General features: G+C 36.5%; 1 long non-coding RNA gene across 1 annotated transcript in view; it reads right to left on the reverse strand.

Annotated features, from left to right (window-relative positions):
- Positions 1-21,677, reverse strand: part of LOC108317660 — a 33,456-nt gene extending 11,779 nt beyond the window's left edge. The window contains exons 1-2 of the long non-coding RNA XR_001830846.2: positions 21,542-21,677; positions 6,022-6,103 (exon numbers count right to left, since the gene is read on the reverse strand). This is a non-coding gene — a long non-coding RNA (uncharacterized LOC108317660). The remainder of the gene's footprint in view (positions 1-6,021; positions 6,104-21,541) is intronic.
- Between the last annotated feature and the right edge of the window lie 373 nt (positions 21,678-22,050).

Raw genomic sequence — 22,050 nt, forward strand, 5'->3', positions numbered from 1 at the left:
AAAAAAAAATTACTCCCCGAAAAGTATTTTCAAGTTTCTACTCACAACAATAAATATTAATAATCTGGCTTTTTACAGTTTGTGCTTGTTGAACTATCATTGCAGTTGGAAATGCTTTTGTTAATTGGCTGTTTTTTATTTGTTTTTAAGCTGTCTATTCTTTTTTTTGCCGACATGTTTTAATGGACTGTTTATCTTTTTTTTATTGGTTTATAAGAACTGTGTATAAGGTTCGAAAATTAGACCCTTTATGCACTTCCCCATTTGTCATTTTTTGTTTTTATTGTGGCTTTCTGTTTTTGTCTTTAATTTGTTTTTCTTTTTGTGCAATTCAGAAGTCATCAATATCTATGTTGTCAAATGGGTTTATAAATTCCACAAGGACAGAGTTTCATCACCACTGTATTCCTGGGGCTTGTCACCATACCTGGCACACTATTAGCATTCAAAATGTGTGAATGTGTGAACGGAGGCATCAGTCTTGTATTCCCTATTCCAAAATTACAAAAATATTTTCTCAGTTTCTTCTAGAGGTATCTAGGCCATTATCAAGGAGTGGGGTTCTTCTATGCACAGTAACCAGAGAAGAAATCATTTAGAAAGTAAATTTGATTATAGTGCTCCTCCTCTGGGGCTTTCCATTACACAGAAAATCAACCTCTGCTCCTTCCTGTGGCCTGCAAGGCCCTGCACGATGGCCCTGCCTGCCTCCATGACTACCCCACCCACCCCTTTCCCCACCGCCCTGTGTGTTGCCAAAGGAGCCTCCTCACCAGGCTTATCCCTGTCTCAGGGCCTTGCACTTGCCATAACCTCGCCTGGAATGCGCTTCCCCAGGTCTGCGCGGGACCCTCTTCTCCGCATCCTTCGCCTGCTCAGAGTGACTTCTGCGACCTCCCACACCTATGTTACTCCACTGCTGCCCGGTCACTCTCCACTCCTTTATGCTCCACTTTGATTGCTGAAGCAAACACCACTGCAATTCAATAATTTTTCAAAAATTCACTGACACCCCATTAAGGTGTAATCTCCATTAGGGCAGGGATTTCCTGATTCCAAAACCTAGAACAATGCCTGTCACAGTGTTAGTAAAAATTTGTTGAATGATCTGTTTTAAAGAAAAAGGTGGATTGATTAAATTGTGTAATGGTGATTAAATTGTGTAATATACATTTTATAGAATATTATATAATCTTCATTAATCATGTTTTCTAGGCCTAACTACATACCAAGTTACTTGATTGAAAACACAAGCAAATGTAGAAAAGAGGAGAATTTTTACATATTCTCCTAAAAGAAACTTGGTAGTGCAACTTGCTTTATAATCAGCGATTTAAAAAAAAATTTGTTTACAAAATGATACAGCAGAAGAAATGCTCATTTTGTGACATTAAGAGGAAAGAGCAGTAAGCAGAATATCTGTTATAAAAGAAAGAAAGAAAACACGAGAAGAAGTACATCAAAATATTTGAATAATCTCAGCACTTTGGGAGGCCCAGCCAGGCAAATCACTTGAGGTCAGGATTTTGAGACTAGTCTGGCCAACATGGTGAGACCTTGTCTTTACTAAAATACAAACATTAGCAGGGCATGGTGGTGCACGCCTGTAATCCCAGCTACCCAGAAGACTGAGGTAGGAGAATTGCTTGAACCTGGGAGGTGGAGGTTGTAGTGAGCTGAGATCGCACCACTGCACTCCAGCCTGGTACACAGAGGGAGACTCCGTTCCTCTCCCCTCCAAAAAAAAATTAATAGTAATTATTGGAGGTTGGAATGTTAATCATTTTTATTTCTACTTCTTTATATTTTCTGCAATTAATTTTTTTTACAATAATGTAGCACTTTTATAATTTTGGGAAAATTAAATCACTTTAAAAGATAGTATTAAGGCTTTTCCTTCCCCTAATTCTTCCTGTTTAGAACTACCAGGCATGTTAAATGCAAGCATAAGTGAGATCCTAAAAAGAAGATGCTTCAGGCTTCATTCTGCTTAGCTACACAAAGATAATTTGCCTGTAACAGTCATGGCGCAAGCATGTGCAGGCAAGGGGCCAGACGTGTTAAGTATATTATTAAACTCTTTGGCATTTCTAAAGAGCATAAGATCATTCTTTGTTTTCCCCACAGTCTCTGCTGTTTTGATAGCCCAAAGCTACCCAATGGAAATTCTGGAGTATTGCCCTTTAGTCACTTCTAAAGGGGCAAAAAGACTGGAGGCTGGCTGTGGAGGTTCTGAGGCCCTGAGATGCTCAGCTAGAAAGTCCAGTCAGTCATCAGCAAACAGCCTTCCTCCAGCAAACATCTTGGGGAGGGCAGTAGGTGGGTGGCCAGTGTACTCCATGGGGTAAGCTCTCTTTCTGTTTCTCGGCTTCCCTTTTTCTGCATTTGGACACCACTGGAGAACATGTTGTAACTATGTATATCAACTCTAAGGAAATTCAGGAGCTTTAGTTTTTACTGGCTCTTAATATTGTTTGTACCTGTTTGCGTTGTAGTCAGAGCCAGCCTTCTTAAACTGGCTGAATTATGTGTGCATGGAAACGTATAATGGCTCCTACTGCATTCTAGCTTTGCTCCTCAAAGTGTGATCATTGGAGCAACAGCATTGGCTTCACATTGGAACTTGCTCAAAATGTAGAATCTCACACCAGACCTACAGAATCAAAATCTGCATTTTCATAGATTCAAATGCACATTAAAGTTTGAGAAGCACAGGTCTATAGAATAAAGTCTAAGCTCTTTAGCATGGCTATTGAGGCACTTTGTGATCTGGCTTCAAATTACTTCTTAAGGCTGGGCACAGTGGCTCACACCTGTAATTCCAGCACTTTGGGAGGCTGAGGTGGGTGGATCACCTGAGTCCAGGAGTCTGAGAACAGCCTGGCCAATATGGGGAAACCTTGTCTCTACCAAAAATACAAAAAGTAGCCAGGTGTGGTGGCACATGTCTGTAGTCCCAACTACTCAGGAGGCTGAAGCAGGAGAATCACTTGAATCCAGGAGGTGGACGTTGTAGTGAGCCGAGATCATGCCACTGCACTCCAGCCTGGGTGACAGAGTGAGACTCCATCTCAAAAAAAAAAGAAAGTGAATTAATGAGCTGTTAGTGGGTTATACTATTTGTGGTTTATCTGAAACATACTTGTATGTTTCAGTACCTTTTGCCACTTTCATCCATTCAGTATGATGTTGGCTGTGTGTTTATTATTTTGAGGTATGTTCCTTCAGTGCCTAGATTGTTGAGAATTTTTAACATAAAGGGATGTTAAATTTTATCAAAAGCCTTTTCTGCATATATTGAGACAGTTATGTGGTTTTTCTTTTAGTTCTGTTTATATGGTGAATCACATTTATTGATTTGTTTATGTTAAACTAAACTTGCATCCCAGGGATGAGGCCTACTTGATCATGGTGGATTAATTTTTTGATGTGCTGCTGGATTTGACTTGCTAGAGCCCAGAAATAAAGCTGCATACCTTCAATTATCTGATATTTGACAATGCTGACAAAAACAAGCATTGAGGAAAGGACTCCCTATTCCATAAATGGTGCTAACCATAGGCATAAGATTGAAGCTGAACTTCTTCCTTACACCATACACAAAATAAACTCAAAACGAATTATAGACTTAAATGTAAGATGTAAAACTATAAAAACCTTGGAAGATAACCTAGGAAATACCATTCTGGACCTAGGCCCTGGCAAAGATTTCATGATGAAAATGCCAAAAGCAATTGCAACAAAAACAAATATTGACAAATTGGACCTAATTAGACTAAAGAGCTTCTTCACGGTAAAAGAAACTTTCATCAGAGTAAACAGACAACAGAATGAGAGAAAATATTTGCAAACTATGCATCCAACAGAGGTCTAATATCCAGAATATATAAGAAACTTAAACAAATTAACAAGCAAAAACCAAACAACTCCATTAAAAAATGGGCAAAGGACTATGAATAGCCATTTCTCAGGAAAAGACATACAGGCAGCCAAGAAGCATATGAAAAAATACTCAACATCACTAATCATCAGAGAAATGGAAATCAAAACCAAAATGTGATACCATATCACACCAGTTAGAATGTCTATTATTAAACAGTCAAAAGAAAATAACAGAAGCTGGCAAGGCTGTGGAGAAAAAGGGAACGCTTATACACTGCTTGTGGGAATGTAAATTAGTTCAGCCCCTGTGGAAAGCAGTTTGACAATTTCTCAAAGAACCTAAAACAAAACTGACCCAGCAATCCCATTATTGGGTATATACCCAAAGGAATATAAATTGTTCTACCATAAAGACACCCAGACATATGTGCAATTGCAGCACTATTCCCAATAGCAAAGTCATGGGATCAATCTGAATGCCCATCAACAGTAGACTGGATAAAGAAAATATGGCACATATACATGATGGAATACTATGCAGCCATAAAAAGAATGAGATAATGTTCTTTTCAGTAACATAGATGGAGCTGGAGAACATACTCTTAAACTATCACAGGAACAGAAAACTAAATACCACATGCTCTTGCTTATTAGTGGGAGCAAAACATTGAGTACACATGGACACAAAGAAGGGGACAACAGACACTGGGGTCTACTTGAGGGTGGAAGGTGGGTGGAGAGAGGATTGAAAAACTGTCTACTGGGTACTATGCTTATTACATCAGTGATGAAATAATATGTACACCAAACTCCTGTAACACATAATTAATCTACATAACAAACCTGCACATGTACCTCTGAACCCAAAATAAAAGTTAAAAAAGAATGTCCATATGGCATTACTCATAACAGCCAAAAAGTAGAAACAGCTCAAATGTTCATCAATTGATAAATGGATATATAAAATGTGATATGTTTATAAAATGGAATATTATTTGGCAATTAAAGGTAGTATTGATACAGGCTACATTCTGAATAAATATTGAAAATATGCTGAGTGAAAGAAGCTAGTCACAAAGGACCACATATTATATTATTGTATTTATATTAAGTGCCCAAATAGGCAAATGTTTCGGGAGACATAAAATAGATTGGTGGTTGCTTAGGGCTTGGAGTTTGGAAGGAAATTGGGAGTGACTGCTAATGAGTATAAGGTTTCTTTCTGGGTTGATGACAATTTTCTAAAATTGGTGTTGGTGGTAGTTGTACAACTGTGTGAATATACTAAAAATCATTGAGCTTACATTTTAATTCAATGAGTTGGATGGTATATGAATTATGTCCTTATAAATCTGTTGCTTTAGTTTTGCTGCTTCTTTAAATTCTACTAAAATGTCAGTAAATTGATTTTTCTTGTAAAAAGACATAAACTAACCCAACATCAACATTTTAGAACTTAGGAAATAGATGGATAAGGTCCCCAAAACATTAACTTTAAATTGACTTTAGGAAACACTAAGAAGCAGCATGATTTTTGATGCTGAATCCCCAAAAGTCTCTGGAATAGAGAGTAGGTTGCTCACCCCCGCCTCTAAAACAGGATTGGTTGAAGATCTAGAGACTGAGAGATCCATTCTTCCTTATCTGCATAGCTGGGCAAATGCTCATTCTGCTTGCAGAAGAAGATAGGAGGTTTATTCTCTGGAGAGGGAGAACAGAGGAGGCTGAGGGATATCAAACACAGTTGAGGTCAGGGGTACCATACTAAAAACAGGGAGATAAGTGAAATTGGGCATTTTGAATGGTGAGACTACCCCAAGTCTGTCTTTCATTTGTTCCCAGAGCTCTTGCATCAGAAATATACCCTGCAGGCAGGGATTTGAGAGGATCTTCTCTGGGAACTCTGACCAGTCCAAGAAAAGAGATTTAAAGTCAGCATATTGCTGTTTCCTCTAAGTGGGAGCAACCCACCTACGTACCAGAACTTTTAACATAAAAACTCTTAGTGAAATAGTTTTAAAAATATACAGTGGATTATTTTAAACAGGAAGAAGTAAACAAAAGGGTATAAAAAATTTCATATAATAAGCATATAGCTTTAATCATTATCAACACATGGCCAGCTTTGGTTATCTTTACCTCTGTCTCTAAATAAACCCGATAGATTATTTAGAAGCAAATACTGGACATCTTATTACTTCACAAATTCTTCAGCATGCATCTGTAAATGATAAACATAGTAGTGTTACTGTAACTCAAATATAATTCTTTAATATTAAATATCCAGTCATTTTTCAATTTTTCAATTTCTTCCAATTATCTCATAAATGTTTTTTCTACAACTTGTTTGAATAGGCATCCAAGCAAGGTCCTCACTTTGTGTTTGGTTAATATGTCTCTTAAGTCTATGTATCAAGCCCCTTTCAGGCTCACCACCTCAGATCCTCTCAGCCACCTTTCCCCAGGCCCTTGGCCACTTGTTTCATTCCAGTTGCCTTAGTCACAGGCTTCACATAAACAAAACCCAACAGTGGTGAGGCATCACGCCCATGCCATGGGCTTCCTGCATTCCTTCTTGGGAATTCCTTTTCCATGAAGTGTGAGTTATTTTGGGACCCATGAATGTGCAACAGGGAAGTTTGTGGTTGTCAACACTCAAAGGTAAACATTTGATCAACGGGTGATGGGAGCTAGTGCATCAATTCTTCCATCTTCCTCTTCCTAAGTAGGCTGTAGCTCAAATTGTGTCTCAGAAGACAGCCCCTCAAGACTGCACACTTGGCACCAAATGTGGCAGGTCAGAAATGCACACTCTTTTATTGACCTATTTTCTCTTCTGTTTCCCCTTCCCCTCATTTCCTGGAATAAGCTTTCCCGCAGGCTGTCTTTACTAGGAGACTCACAGTAAGACAATTTTATAGACTTCCTCACCCTTTTAATTTCCTTTGTAATCTACTTGTTGAAGAAAACACATCATTTATTTATCATCTAGAGTTTCCCACATTCTGGTTTCTGCTGATTGTACACCTCTTAATAGTTTAACAAGTTTCTCTGTCCTTTGTCTTTAAACTGGTATTTGGATCTAGATACTATATAGATTCAGGGTTGATTTTCTGGCAAGAACATTACGTAAATGGTGTTTTAAATGTCCTATTGCAGCTGGGTGCAGTGGTTCACACCTGTAATCCCAGCACTTTAGGAGGCTGAAGTGGATGGATCACCTGAGGTCAGGAGTTTGAGACCAACCCAGCCAACATGGTGAAACCCTGTCTCTACTAAGAATACAAAAAAATTAGCTGGGTGTGGAGGGGGACACCTGTAATTTCAGTTACTTGGGAGGCTGAGTCAAGAGAATTGCTTGAACCTGGGAGGAAGAGGTTGCAGAGAGCTGAGGTTGTTCCATTGCACTCCAGCCCGAGTAACAAGAGCAAACCTCCATCTCAAAAAAAAACTGTCCTATTGTATCTATCGCATTATGTCAGGAGAAAAACATGTTTGATTACCTGAATATCTTTTTGTGATGTCAAGATAAATCAGTAGCTTCAGGCATTGTCAGGCTGATCTTTCTGTTAGAAAGTCTGATACTGGCTTATTTTTAAAAGCAAATTTATAAATGTTTAATTTACATACAATAAAATACATTCACTTTTTACACCTGTGTAACCACCACCACAGTTAAGATATAACATTTTTTAGATTCATCTATGTTATCGTGTGTATCAGTTGTTAAACTTTGAATTTGCTGAGCAGAATTCCATTGTATGAATATAACATGACTTATTTACCCATTCACTTGTTGATGAACATTTGTGTTGTTTCTAGTTTTTGCCTGTTGTGAATAAACTTCTATTATGTTCAAGTCCTTTTGTTCAACTGTTTTTCCTCTTGAGAAAAATACTTAGAATTTCTGGGTCACATGGTAAAAATATATCACACCATATAAGAAACAGCCAAATTATTTTGCAAAGCCATGGTATTTTTTATATCTTCGCCTCAATGCATAAGAGCTTCAGTTGCTTCTTATCAATACTTGGCATTGGCAGTCCTTTTTTTTTGAGACAGAGTCTTGCTGTGTCACACAAGCTGGAGTGCAGTGGTGCGATCTCGGCTCACTGCAACCTCCGCCTCCCAGGTTAAAGCGATTCTCCTGCCTCAGTCTCCTGAGTAGCTGGGATTACAGGCACGTGCCACTACGCCTGGCTAATTCTGGCAGTCCTTTTAATAGCATCATATTATTGGATATGCATTGATAACACACTGTGGTTTTAATTTAACTTTTTTAATCATTGCTAATATTGAGCATATTTTCATGTGTGTATTGGCCATTTGTAGATCCAGTTTTGCAAAGTGTCTATTCAAATATTTTGCCCATTTCAAAATTCTGTTGTAAATTTCTTATTGAGTTGTAAATTCTTTATATATTCTTGATAGAAGTTATGTAATATGTAACAGATACATTAAAATTTCTCCCAGTCTGTGGCTTCTCCTTTCATTTTCTTAACAGTGTCTATAAAAATAAAAGATAGATGTTACCCTCAAAGGTATGAACCTATTTCTAGACTGTCTACTGTATTCCACTGACGTATCTTTTTATCTATCTGTCAATAGAAGATCTTGATTGTTATTGTTTTACAGTAAGTCTTGAAATCAAATGATATAAATCCTCTCAGTTTTTCTTCTGTAAAGTTGTTTTAACTATTTTAGGTCTTTTGCAATTTTCATATAAATGTTTGAATCAGCTTGTCAATTTCTATAGAAATACCTACTTAGATTTTGATTGGAGCTGCATTGAATCTATAAATCAATTTGGAAAGAAATGACATCTTAACAATTTGAGCCTTCCAATTCATAAACATAGTATACATTTTTTATTCGGGCCTTTAAAATTATTTTCACCATTTTTTTGTAGTTTTCAGTATGCAAGTCTTGTATATTTTTTGCCAAATGGATCCTGTAATAGATTGCTTGTGACATTTAAATGATGTTTTTAAACTTCCAATTTTTAATATGTCATTATTAGTATACAGAAATATAAATTAATTTTATACATTGACTTTTATTATACTGTCCTTTATTAGTTTTAGTATTCTTTTTGTAGATTTCTTAGGACTTTCTACATATATAATCATATCATTGCTGAACAAGGACTGCTTTGTTTCTTTCTTTTCAGTAGGTATATCTTCTATTCCTTTTTCTTGCTTGATTATAATGGCTAAGAAGTCTAGTATAATACTGAATGAACATGGTTAAAAGGGTATCCTTGCCTTCTTCCTGATGTTAGAATGAAAGTAGAATGAAAGTCTACTTTTAAGGATGTTGTTAGTTGTAGGTTTTTCAATGATGCTCTTTATTAGATGAAAACACTTCCATTTTTTCCTAGATTCCTGAAAGTTTTTATTATAAATGGATGTTGGATTTTTGTTAAATGCATTTCCTGTATTTATTAGAATCAATAGTTTTTCCTTTGTTCTAAGCAATATTACATTGATCAATAATATTATAATAATGTTAAGCAAACCTTGCATTCCTGAGATGAAAATCATTTGGTTATGGTATATTCCCCTTATTATATATTGTTGGGTTTTATTTGCTAAACATTTATTCAGGGTTTTTGAGTACATATTCATGTGAAATATTGATATGTAGGCTTTTCCCCCCTAATAATATCTTTTTTAGTATGGAAGTCTTGTGTATTTTTTGCAAAATGAATCCTTTCTAATTTTGGTATCCAAGAAAGCCTGGCATTATGGAATGAGTTAAGTAAGAAATATTTCCACCTCTTAAATTTATTTGAAAGACTTTGTCTAGAACTGATGTTATTTTTTCCTTAAGTGTTTGATAGAATTTGTCTATGAAACCAACTGGGACTGAAATTTTCTTTGTAGGAAGCTTTTAAATTATAAATTTAATTTTTAATAGGAGATTATTTGAGTTTTTACTTTATCTTGACTAAGTTTTAGTAGTTTGATGTTTTTTCCAAAGAATTTTTAAAAATTTCATCTATTTTGTCAAATTTATGGGACCAATTGTTTGTAATATTTCCTTATTATCACTTTTTTTTTTGAGACAGTGTCTTGCTCTGTCACTCAGGCCGCAGTGCAGTGATGTGAAGCTCACGGCAGCCTCAACTTCCAGGCTCAAGTGATTCTCCCACCTCAGCCTCCCAAGTGGCTGGGACTACAGGCATGCTCCTCCACAACTGGGTAGTTTTTAAATTTTTTGTTGAGACTGGGTCTCACTGTGTTGCTCAGGTTCACCTCAAACTTCTTGGCTCAAATGTCCTCCCATCTTGGCCTCCCAAACTGCTGGGACTATAGACATGACCCACTGCTTCTGGCCTTTTATTACCTTTTTAATGAATGTAGTATCTCCAGCTAGAGGGTTATCAATTTTACTTTTTCAAATAAACAGCCTTTGTTTTTGATTGATTTTTATCTATAGTTTTTCTATTTTCAACTTTACTGACTTTAGCTCTTAACTTTAATATTTTCTTTCTTCTACCTTGGATTTAACTTATTATTGTTTTTCTTAGCTTAAAGTCAAAGCTTTGATCGTTGACTTTAGAGCTCCTTTTATGATAGTTCAAACCATTAAAATTCTGTAAATTTCTTCCTATACACTGTTTTAGCTTCATCTCACAAAATTTGCTTTGTTGCTCTTTCATTTTCATTGAGTTCAAAATATTTTCTAATTTCTATTGTTTTACCTAATTTCTAATTTTCTTTACCTATGGGTTATTTAGAAGTATATAGTTAGTTCCAAGCATTTGGATATTTTTAGATATTTTCCTGTTGTTGGTTTCTAATTATTGCCTTGTGGTCACATATGGAACAAAATTGTATTACTGTATAATTTCAATACATTCCATTTTATTGAGATTTATTTTATGTCCTAGTGTATGGGTCTTCCTTCATAAACATTCCATATGCACTGGAAAGAGTGTGTATTCTGTAGTTGTTGGATATAGTATTCTATAAATATTAGTTATTTCAGATTGATTTACAGTGTTTTTCAGCTCCATTACACCCTTACTGATTTTTTTGTTTGACTGTTCAATCTATACTTATGTTTTGCTTGAGATGAGATGTATTTCTCTGGCTGCTTAGAGCCACTTTCAATTGATTCAGCCTTTAACACTGATTTTACCATTTTAGATTCCTATACTCTTTTGTCTTGATGTGTGACTGGATTTCATCATTAAATAGTGTTTTCAAAATGTGCTTTAAGAAAGCATAACATTTTTGTTTAAAAATGTTTACCTGTGGTTTTTATACCAGACAACATGTCTGGGTCTATGTTTTCTTTTTTTCAGAACCTGGTATATGCTACTTCAATGTCCTCTGGAATTAAATTTGATATGGATAAGTCACCCGGCATTTTTATCCTTACTTATGACTTTTAAATTTCTGCCTGGGTTTCTTTCCTTATTTATTTTTAAATTTACATATTTCATTATGAAATATAGTACACAAACAGATCCCTTTATTTCTAAAGTTTAAGAGTTTAATCAGACTATGTCATGGTATACATGACATTGTATCATTTTTGCTTGGTACTTAATGTGCTCTTTCAAGTTTTTAGATTCTGTTCTTTATTCATTTTAGGGAAATTTTATGTGATTATGTATGTCTAAATACATTTCCCCCCTCTAAACCCATTTTATACTTTACTTCAAGGACACCAACTACATTTAAGTTGAAGTGTCTTTTTTCTCTATCATTTTACCTTCGTTCATTTAATTTTTTTTCTTTTTCTTATGTATTCACTCTTTTTATCTTAAGATGTTCCTCCACATCATTTATTTACTATTTAGCCTTATCTATTTTATTCCTTGCTGTATCTAGGTTACTTATATGATACATAATGGTGAGAGGTTTTTGGTATTCTCAATATGAATTTTTTTTCATTCCGTATCTCCTTTTCCATAGCCATGCTGTTATATCTTCTTGCTTGTGCATTCTTTTTATATTGAATCAATATTCTTAATAAAGTTGTTCTATAGACACATTCTAAGATAATATTCTTCTGTTTCTTGAGTCCTATTTCACTTTTAGTCCTTCATTTGTCTTTTGCATGCTGCATTCCTTTATCTTCTTCTTCTTGTATCTATCCACAGATTCTATTTAATTTCTTTCAATCTTGCTTATGCTTGGGAAGCTTTGTATATATGTTTATTTTCTCTATTATAGCATAGATTTCCAATATTTCCTATTTATAGAAGATGATTCTACTATCTCACCCCAAATTGCCTTCACTTACATGAGTCTACCTGCAGCTGCAGACAGTTCCTGGCATGCTAACAGCTTCCTTCCACAAGGACCTGCATTCTTTACTGCCTGCAGGCCTTCTTTGGCACCATGGAAATTTGCTTGATTGTGTGTAAGCATGACCCAGAAGTGTGGGAAGAATTATGTTCCTGGGGAAACTCCTAAACGAGGGGGAATAGAAGTCAGTGAATAAAGAGTATCAACCACAGAGAATGCATTGAGCAAGTGGACATGATAACTCAGCCATTAGAGACCAGCCAGTCTCTGTCCTTAACTACCATAGTGCTTGCACAATGAGCCCATGAACAGTGTAGCCTTGGTGGCAAACATGGAGACTCTGTATCAGTCCAACAACGACACAAAAGACATTTGAGATAATCATGTAAATTTCAGTATAGAATAGACAACACAGCCATGTGCTGCCTAACAATAATTTGATCAACAATGAGCAACATATGCAATGGTTGTCTCATAAGATTACAATAGAGTTGAAAAATTCCTATTGCCTAGTGAGGTTGTGACATTGTAGTGCAACATATTATTTACGTGTTTGCAGCGCAACTATTGTAAACAAACCTGCTGCACTGCCAGTCATATAGCTAATGTGTATGTTTTTAAATAAAAAATTGAAAAAGTAAAAAGAAAAATTAAAAATAGAAAAAGGTTACAGAACAAGGATATAAAGAAAACATTATTTTGTACAGGTATACAATGTGTGTTAACCTAAGTGTTATTACAAAAGAATTTTAAAAGTGAAAAAAATTAAAAAGCTTATAAGTAAAAAAGTTACTGTAAGTTAAGGTTAATTTGTTATTGAAGAAAGAAAACATTTATTTATTTATTTATTATTATTTTTAAGACGGGGTTTCACCATGTTGGTCAGGCTGGTCTTGAACTCCCAGCCTCAGGTGATCCGCCTGCCTTGGCCTCCAAAGTGCTTGGATTACAGGCGTGAGCCACCACGCCTCGCCCTATTTATTTATTATTTCAATAGCTTCAGGGGTACAAGTGGTTTCTGTTACTTGAATGAATTGTATAGTGGTAAAGTCTGGGCTTTTAGTGTACCTGTCACTTAAACTGTGTACACTGTACCCAACAGGTGATTTTTTTGTCCCTCAGCTCCTTCCACCATCCCCACTTCTGAGTCTCCAATGTCCACTCTGTATGCCTTTGTGTATCCATGGCTTAGCTTCCCCTTACAAGTGAGAACAGGAGGTATTTGCTTTTTTGTTCCTGAGTTACTACTTAGGAAAATGGCCTCTAGTTCCATCTGAGTAGTTGCAAAAGACATCTATTTCCTCCAGATTTTTTAGCTTGTGTGTATGAAGGTGTTCATAATAGCTTCTGAGGGTCTTTTGTATTTCTGTGTGATTGGTCGTAATGTCACCTTTGTCATTTCTGATTGTTCTTACTTGAATCTTCTCTCTATTTCTTTGTTACTCTAGCTAGCGGTCTAAGATCTTGTTTATTTTTTTGAAAAACAATGTTTTCATTTTCCTGATTTTTGTATGAATTTCTGGGTCTCAATTTTATTCATCTCTGCCCTGATTTTAGTTTTTTCTTTTCTTCTGCTAGCTTTGAGGATAGTTTGTTTTTGTTTTTCTAGTTCCTTTAGGTGTGATCTAAGATTGTTAATTTGAGATCTTTTTAACCTTTTGAGGTAGGTGTTTACCACCATAAATTTTCTCTTAACACTGCTTTTACTGCATCCCAGAGATTTGGGTATGTTGTGTTTGTGTTTTCCTTTATTTCAAAACATATTTTTTTATTTCTGCCTTAATTTCACTGTTTACCCAAAGGGCATTCAAGAGCAAGTTGTTTAATTTCCATGTAATTGTGTGGTTTTGGGATATTTTGGTATTGATTTATGTTTTTATTCCACTGTGGACTCAGGGTACAATTGGTATGATTTCAATATTTTTAAATTTATTGAGACTAACTTTATGGTCTAGCATGTGGTCAATCTTAAAGTCCATTCTATGTACAGATGAGAAGAAAGCATATTCCACAATTTATGTGTGGAGTGTTCCGTAGATGTCTATTAGGTCTATTAGGTCCAGTTGTTCAAGTGTTGAATTTAAGTCCAGAGTTACTTTGTTAGTTTTGTGCCTTGATGATCTGCCTAATTCTTCAGTGGGGTTTTGAAGTCCTTCTGCTATTATTGTGTGGCAGTCTAAGTCTTTTTGTAGGTCTAGGAGTAGTTGTTTTATGAACCTGGGTGCTCCAATGTTGGGTGCATGTATAATATATTTAGAATAAGATTCTATAGATGTGATTAAAGTAGGATTAAAGTCTTACTTGGAAGGTGAACGAACTCAGCAATGAGAATGTACTGCTGAAAAAAATCAGAGATAATACAAACAAATAGGAAAACATTCCATTCTCATAGACAAGAAGAATCAATATTGTTAACATGGTCATACTGCCCAAAGCAATCTACAGTTTCAATACTATTCCTAGCAAACTACCAATGACTCTTTCTCACAGAATTAGAAAAACTATTCTAAAATTCATATAAAACCCAAAAAGAGCCTGAATAGCCAAAACAATCCTAAGCAAATGGAACAAAGCTGGAGGCATCACACTACCTGACTTCAAAGTATAGTACAAGGCTATAGTAACCAAAACAGCATGGCACTGGCACAAAAACAGGCACATAGACCAATGGAACAGCAAAGAGAGCCCAGAAATAAAGAAGAAACCTAGGAAATACCATTCTAGACATAGGTCCTGGCAAAGGTTTCATGAAGAAGGCACTAAAAGCAATTGCAACAAAAACAAAAATTGACACATGGGACCTAATTAAACTAAGAGATTCTACACAGCAAAAGAAACTATCTTCAGAGTAAACAGACAACCTACAGAATGGGAGAAAATATTTTTAAACTATGCATCCCACCAAGGTCTAATATCCAGAATACATAAGAAATTTAGACAAAAAATAAACAACCCCATTAAAAAGTGAACAAAGAACATAAAAAGACACTTCTCAAAAGAAGACATATATACAGCCAAGAAGCATATGAAAAAATGCTCAACATCACTAATCATAAGAGAAATGAAGATCAAAACCAAAATGAGATACCATCTCACACCAGTCAGAAAGGCTATTATTAAAAAGTCAAAAAATAACATGCTGGTGAGGCTGCAGAGAAAAGAGAATGTTTATACACTGTTGGTGAGAATGTAAACTAGTTTAGCCACTGTGGAATGCCGTTTGGCAATTTCTCAAAGAACTTAAAACAGAACTACCATTTGACCCAACAATGCCATTATTGAGTACATATCCACAGGAATAGAAATTGTTCTACTAAAAAGACACATGCATGCATGTGCTCATCCCAGCACTGTTCACAATAGCAAAGACATGGAATCAACCTTAATGCCCATCAATGGTAGACTGGATAAAGAAAATGTGATATGTATATACCATGGAGTAGTACACAGCCATAAAAAGAACAAAATCATGTCCTTTGCAGCAACATGGATGGAGCTAGAAGCCATTAACCTAATCAAACTAAGGCAGGAACAGAAAACTAAATACTACATTTTCTTACTTATAAGTGAGGCTAAACATTGAGTACACATGGATGCAAAGAAGGGAACAATAGACACTGGGGCCTTCCTGAGGGTGGAGGATGAGAGGAGGACAAGGATTGAAAAACTACCTATTGGGTATTATGTGTATTACCTGAATGATGAAATAATCTGTACACCAAACCCCCGTGACACAGTTTTTATCTATATAACAAATCTGCACATGTCACTTTGCACCTAAAATAAATCCCCACTTTTTTTTAGATGGAGTCTCGCTCTGTCACTCCAGCTGCAGGGCTGTGGCACAATCTCGGCTCACTGCAACCTCCGCCTTCTGGGTTCAAGCAATTCTCTGCCTCAGCCTCCTGAGTAGCTGGGATTATGGGCGCCCACCACCACACCTGGCTAATTTTTGTATTTTTAGCAGAGATGGGGTTTCACCATCTTGGCCAGGCTGGTCTGGAACTCCTGACCTCATGATCCACCCACCTCAGCCTCCCAAAGTGCTGGGATTACAGGCATGAGCCACTGCGCCTAGTCAAATAAAAACTTTTTATAAAAACTAAGTCTTACTTGACTAAGTAAGGGAGATATGCCCCATACTATAGGTAGGCCTGACAGAATCAGTTGAAAGCCCTTAAGAACAAAACTGAGGCTTTCCTGAAGAAACACTTCCATCCACGGACTGCAGCTTCCTTTCTGTACCTTCCTTTCCCAATGACTGCCTACAGATTTTTGCACTTATAACCAGCTCCCAGAGCTACATAAATCAATTTGTTGCCATAAATATTTTTAAATTTTTAAATTTTTATTTTTTGAGATGGGGTCTTGCTCTGTCTCCCAGGCTGGAGTGCAATGATAAGATCTCAGCTCACTGCAACCTCTGCCTCCCAGATTCAAGCAATTCTCCTGCCTCAGCCTCCCAAGTAGCTGGCATTGCATGTGTGGGTCACCATGCCTGGCCAATTTTTGTATTTTTTGTACAGACGGGGTTTCACCATGTTGGCCAGGCTGCTCTCAAACTCCTGACCTCAGGTGATCGGTCCTCCTTGCCTCCCAAAGTATTGGGATTACAGGCATGAGCCACCACGCCTGGACTTGTTGCAATAAATCTCTTAATGTATATATCTCCTATTGGCTCTGTTTTTCTGTGGAACTCTTACTGATACAAATATTATGTTGGCTTGATTTCCATTCTATTTACTAGCGGAATGTGTTGTAACATCTCTAGGCTTTGCTTATCATTTGTAAATTAGAAACAATAATATTGACCACCATTAGCATGTTAGTGAGGATTAAATAATCATTTCTTTTTGCAATTGTTCGCTATGTTAAAGCAGGCTTTCTTTACTTCTAATTTACCAAAGTTATTATCAGGAATGGTTATAGAATATTATCAAATGCATTTTTAGCTTCTATTAGTATGATCATGAAGTTTTCTATTTTGATTTATAGATACCATAATAAGAGATGGGAAGTAAATCTGCTTTATGTTCCTAAGATAAAGCCAGTTGTTCGCAGTACATTCTTTCTTTCAGTATGCAACTAAATTCAACTTTTCTGATACTATATTTAGAATTTTCCATCTATGTTTTAAGTGAATTCATGTCATACATTCCTCAAGGATTGCCATCAAATTATGCTGGCTTAATAGAATAAATTGGGAAACTAGTCACATTTTTTGTTTTGTTTTGTTCCAGTAACTGAATGTTACCTCTGCAGTATCTACAGTTGGAATTTATTGATAATTTTTATGGTTACTATATGTGATCAATCTTTATAAATGTTTAATGGGCTCCAGAAAGGATAATACATTTCCTGTAGGGAATAAAATTTGGCTGTAACTATAGCTATAGCTATTCAACGTTCCTGTTTTATTCAGACCTTTATTTCAATTTATTTACTTTTGTTATTTGACTTGTCAAACTGCAAAACAGGTGCTCTTATTTTCTTCATGATGCACCACACCTATTTATTGATTTTGCCTTCTCTAACTGAGTGCTATTCTATTCATAATGGTTCATGATTAAAATTCTTTTGTTTTCTTTTTAATTGGCTTTTGTGAGTATTATCATGATTAAGATTCTTATAAAATTACCTTCTTTAAATAGAAAAACATATTTGCAAACTATTTATCTGACAAGCAGTTATAAGGAAATTGTAAGGAACTGAATCCAACAACAACAACCTGATTTAAAAATGGGCAAAAGATCTGATGAGGCATTTCTCAAAAGAAGACTTACAAATTCCCAACAGGTATGTTTTTTAAATGCTCAACATTATTAATCATCAGGGAAATGTAAATCAAAACCGCAAGGAGATATCACCTCACCCCGGTGAGAATGGCCATTATCAAAAAGACAAAAGATAGGTGTTGGCAACAATGTGGAGAAAAGGAAGCCCTTATACATTGGTGGGAATGTAAACTGGTACAACCATTGTGAAAAACAGAATACAGGTTCCTCAAAATATTAATAATAGAACTGCCATATGGTTCAGCAATCCCACTATGGAGTATACATCAAAAGGAAATGATGTTAGTATGTCAAAGAGTGATCTGTGCTCCCATGATTATCACAGCACCATCCACAACAGCCAAGATATGGAACCAACCTAAGTGTTTATCAATGGTTGAATGGATAAAGAACATGTGGTATACACACACTTACTGTACTCACCTATTTTCACACCATAGTTGACTCTAGGTAATTGAAACACTGCAAAGCAAAACTGTGTATACGGGAGGACTACTGTGCTGCGCAAAAAGTTGATCCAATAGGAGTAGAGAGTATAACGGTGGTTAGCAGAGGCTGGGATGGTTAGACAGGAGAGAGATTTGGTCAGTCATAATAATTATAGTTAGATAGAAGCAATGAATTTCAAGAATTCTATTGTACAGCAAGGTGACTACAGTTAAGGATGAAATATTGTATCCTTGAAAAACGTAAAGAGAGTAGATCTTATGTGCTCTCACCACCATTGCTATGTGAGGTAATGCATTTGTTAATTACTTAAATTTAACCATTCTACAATAAATACTCCGAAATGTCATGTTGTACATGATAAAAACATACAATGTTATCTGTTAATTTAAAATAAATAAATAATTTTGTAAATAAATCACCCTCTTTGTCTTGTTCATTTTTGAGGGGAGGAGTAAATTCTACCATGTCATATGGATGCTGAGTAAATATTTTTGTTTGCATTTAGTTATCATATCTTCACCTATCCTACTACTCCTAAACTTTCTGTGATTTCATTTTAGATAAATGTTTGATAAATAAAATATAAGTAGAATTTGTAGATATTCTGAAAATCTCGAGCTCTAATAGTGCAGATTAAGCTATTTATTTTTATTGTGAGTATGATATAGTTGGTATATATGTCCTCTTTTTAAAACATGTTTTTCCTTTTTCTTTCATTGCTATATATACTGTGTCTTTTCCTATATGGGTTGTGCTTCCCTTATATTTTCCAGTGTTTTTTTTTTAAAAAGCATTTATCCTATATTAGCATTTTTCTACTGGTTATCTGTTTTTCTTTTCTTTCTTTTTTTGACACGGAGATTTGCTCTTGTTGCCCAGGCTGGAGTGCAATGGCGTGATATCGGCTCACTGCTACCTCCGCCTCCTGAGTTCAAGCAATTTTCTGCCTTGGCTTCTTGAGTAGCTGGGATTACAGGCATGCGCCGCCACTACTCCTGGCTAATTTTGTATTTTTAGTAGAGATGAGGTTTCCCATGTTGGTCAGGCTGGTCTCAAACTCCTGACCTCTGATTAGCTTCAAGATAACTGTCGCTGGTTATAATGCATTCAAGGTCGGAAACTAGTACAAAGAATAGGAAAAACATCTGTCAGGGGCAACACAGCAGCTTTTTGAAAAATGTTTTCATCATTCAATGTGGCGATAATTTATTTACTCCTAGTCAATTGTGCAAAGAAAATACTGGTTCCTTGTTTTTCTGCAACACATCTAATCTGCATGAGCCTCACCTCCTCACCTGACAGGTTGCAGGGAATAACCAACATTTCATTAATGGTTTCTAGGTTTCTTTGGTGACACACTTGCCTTCAGGTAAATGCTCAGTATTTTTAATATTCCCTTCCTCAATGACAGAGATTCCTTGTCGCTTTCTCTTTTAACAAGGGAGTTAATCTCATAATGAGCCACTACCCTCATGAACTCATCTAAGCCCAGTTACTTTCCAAAGGCCCTATCTCCAAATACCATCCCATTGGGGGTTAGTGGCTTCTTCGATATATGCATTTTGTGGGGGGTGCAAAATGCATATATCTGCGTAGCCCACAGAACCTACCTACACTCTTGATATTTTCCACAAACTGTTGTAAACAAAAGACACTATTTTCAGTTTCTGTTGAATCATTCCTACAACCTGAACAAACTCTGCCCAATTCCATGGGTCAAATTCTGGACTACTATAACGGCAGGGCAGCAGGGACAAATAGCAGCGAAAATGACTTAAGTTTTACCCCTGAACTGATTAGGATGAGGTTCCAACTCAACCACTGATAGCAAGACCTGAGTTTTCTCGTTTGCAAAAAGGGACTTACAAGTATTCTTTTGTCATTATGTGCCAAGTATTTTACACAAAAGATAAAATGCCCAAAAATAAATCAAAATAGAACAGCTGTCCTTCATGGACAACTTTTATTTTTTGCTGGATTCTGACTGATTTCCTAAGAGCTCAGAGCTCCAGAGAGCAATCAGAGGTGCATTTTTTTAAATCATGGATTATAGAACTTTACAATTTGAAAACCAGAGTCCAATCTTCTTGTTTTGAGGTTTCACAACTAATCAGAGTCAGATATAGATTAGAAAAACTCTGGTGTATTGTTCCTTCTCTGCAAACACATCTGTTCTAAAAGAAGCAAGTGTGATCCTGTCCTGCACAGACCTTTACTTACAGCATTTTTTTCTGCCCATGGCTCTCAAATCAGGGATTTTGCTGGTGCAACAGATGGACAAAGAGATGAAATTCAAAATAGCCTTGGTATTTGGGAGGGAGGAAAATGTATGTGCTGGGCTTCAGGGTTTTTTCCTGAAACTGGCCCCTATGCGGCAGGAAGTTCCTTCCCTTTCCTGGGTTCTCCCCTGAATTCCAGATTTAGTCAAATTTATTTCTCCTCAGGGTCCTTTTAGTTTCTGCTTAATGAGACCGGGTGTTGCTGAGTGTTTGATTGACACTTGGTTATGTGCAGCCTGTATTCATCTTCCTGAGAAAGGACATTGCACAAGAAAGGATTGCCAGTGGCAACCGTGATGGCATTTCTGAGGGCATTCCCAGCAGCTCTGTTCCCCATCCCAGTGGAAGGAAACTCCACACTGACCAGCGGATGGAGGGATGGAGGGAGGCGTGACGCCCAGAGCAATTATCATATCCCTATGCACAGAGGCCTTGGGTTCTTTTCAGTCAACATTAGACCTGCTCACTTTTTACCCACATACAGTTCTCCTGATTTCTAAGCCACCTGAGCCAAGTCTAGGCTGGAGGAAAATACTTCTAAAGTAAAATCAGATCAGTTGCAAAGGAGTTGTAACACCTCGATTAGCTTCCTGGATCAAATAACATTTCCATGTCAGATTCAGGCACCCGAACTGATTTCTTTGCTGGAGTCCCCCAGCTAAGAAATGCAAATCTCTGGGCTGCATATAGCAAGGTCCCAAGCAATGCCCTTGGCGGCTTAGCCAGGACACAGTGACTTGGAATACAGCTTGCTAAGCGTGTGGCCTGGCCAGGATGGTGTAACTGGCAAGCTAGCTGGAACAAGTTCTTCTGCTTCAGGCCAGTGAATATTTATGTCAGGCCAAGAGTAAAGAAAATGGATTTCACTCACTTTGTATCCTCTGTATTGCCTGGGGAGCGGTGGCAAGTGAAAGCAGTTTTTTGTGTAGGTAGCAGTTCTGGTAGCTCCGGCTAAACTTGCTGCCTGTGCCCTCCCTTTCTGTCCACCTCTCCTTTCCTCTTCAGGACAGAACTCTGCACACTGCACATAAATATGCAGGACAGGACACATCCCCTGGTTTCAAGTGGCTCTCGATTTTAATAAAACTGGATGGTCCTTCAAATTCAAGCTTTAAAAACCCTCACATTGAAAAGAAAAAATTCACACACTTTCATAGAAGTATAATCGACACAAAATAATCACATGTGATTAAGTGTACAGTTTGATAAGATTTTTTCTTTTATTTTTAGTTGACACATAATGGTACATATTTATAGGATACAGAGTGATCTTTTAGTACATGTATACAATGTGCAATTTTCAAATCAGGGTAATCAGCATATTTATAACCTCAAATATTGATCATTTTTTGGTGCACATTCAAAACCCTGTCTTCTGGT

Source organism: Cebus imitator, unplaced genomic scaffold (genome assembly GCF_001604975.1).
Source record: "Cebus imitator isolate Cc_AM_T3 unplaced genomic scaffold, Cebus_imitator-1.0 Scaffold205, whole genome shotgun sequence".
NCBI classification, from domain to species: Eukaryota; Metazoa; Chordata; class Mammalia; order Primates; family Cebidae; genus Cebus; species Cebus imitator.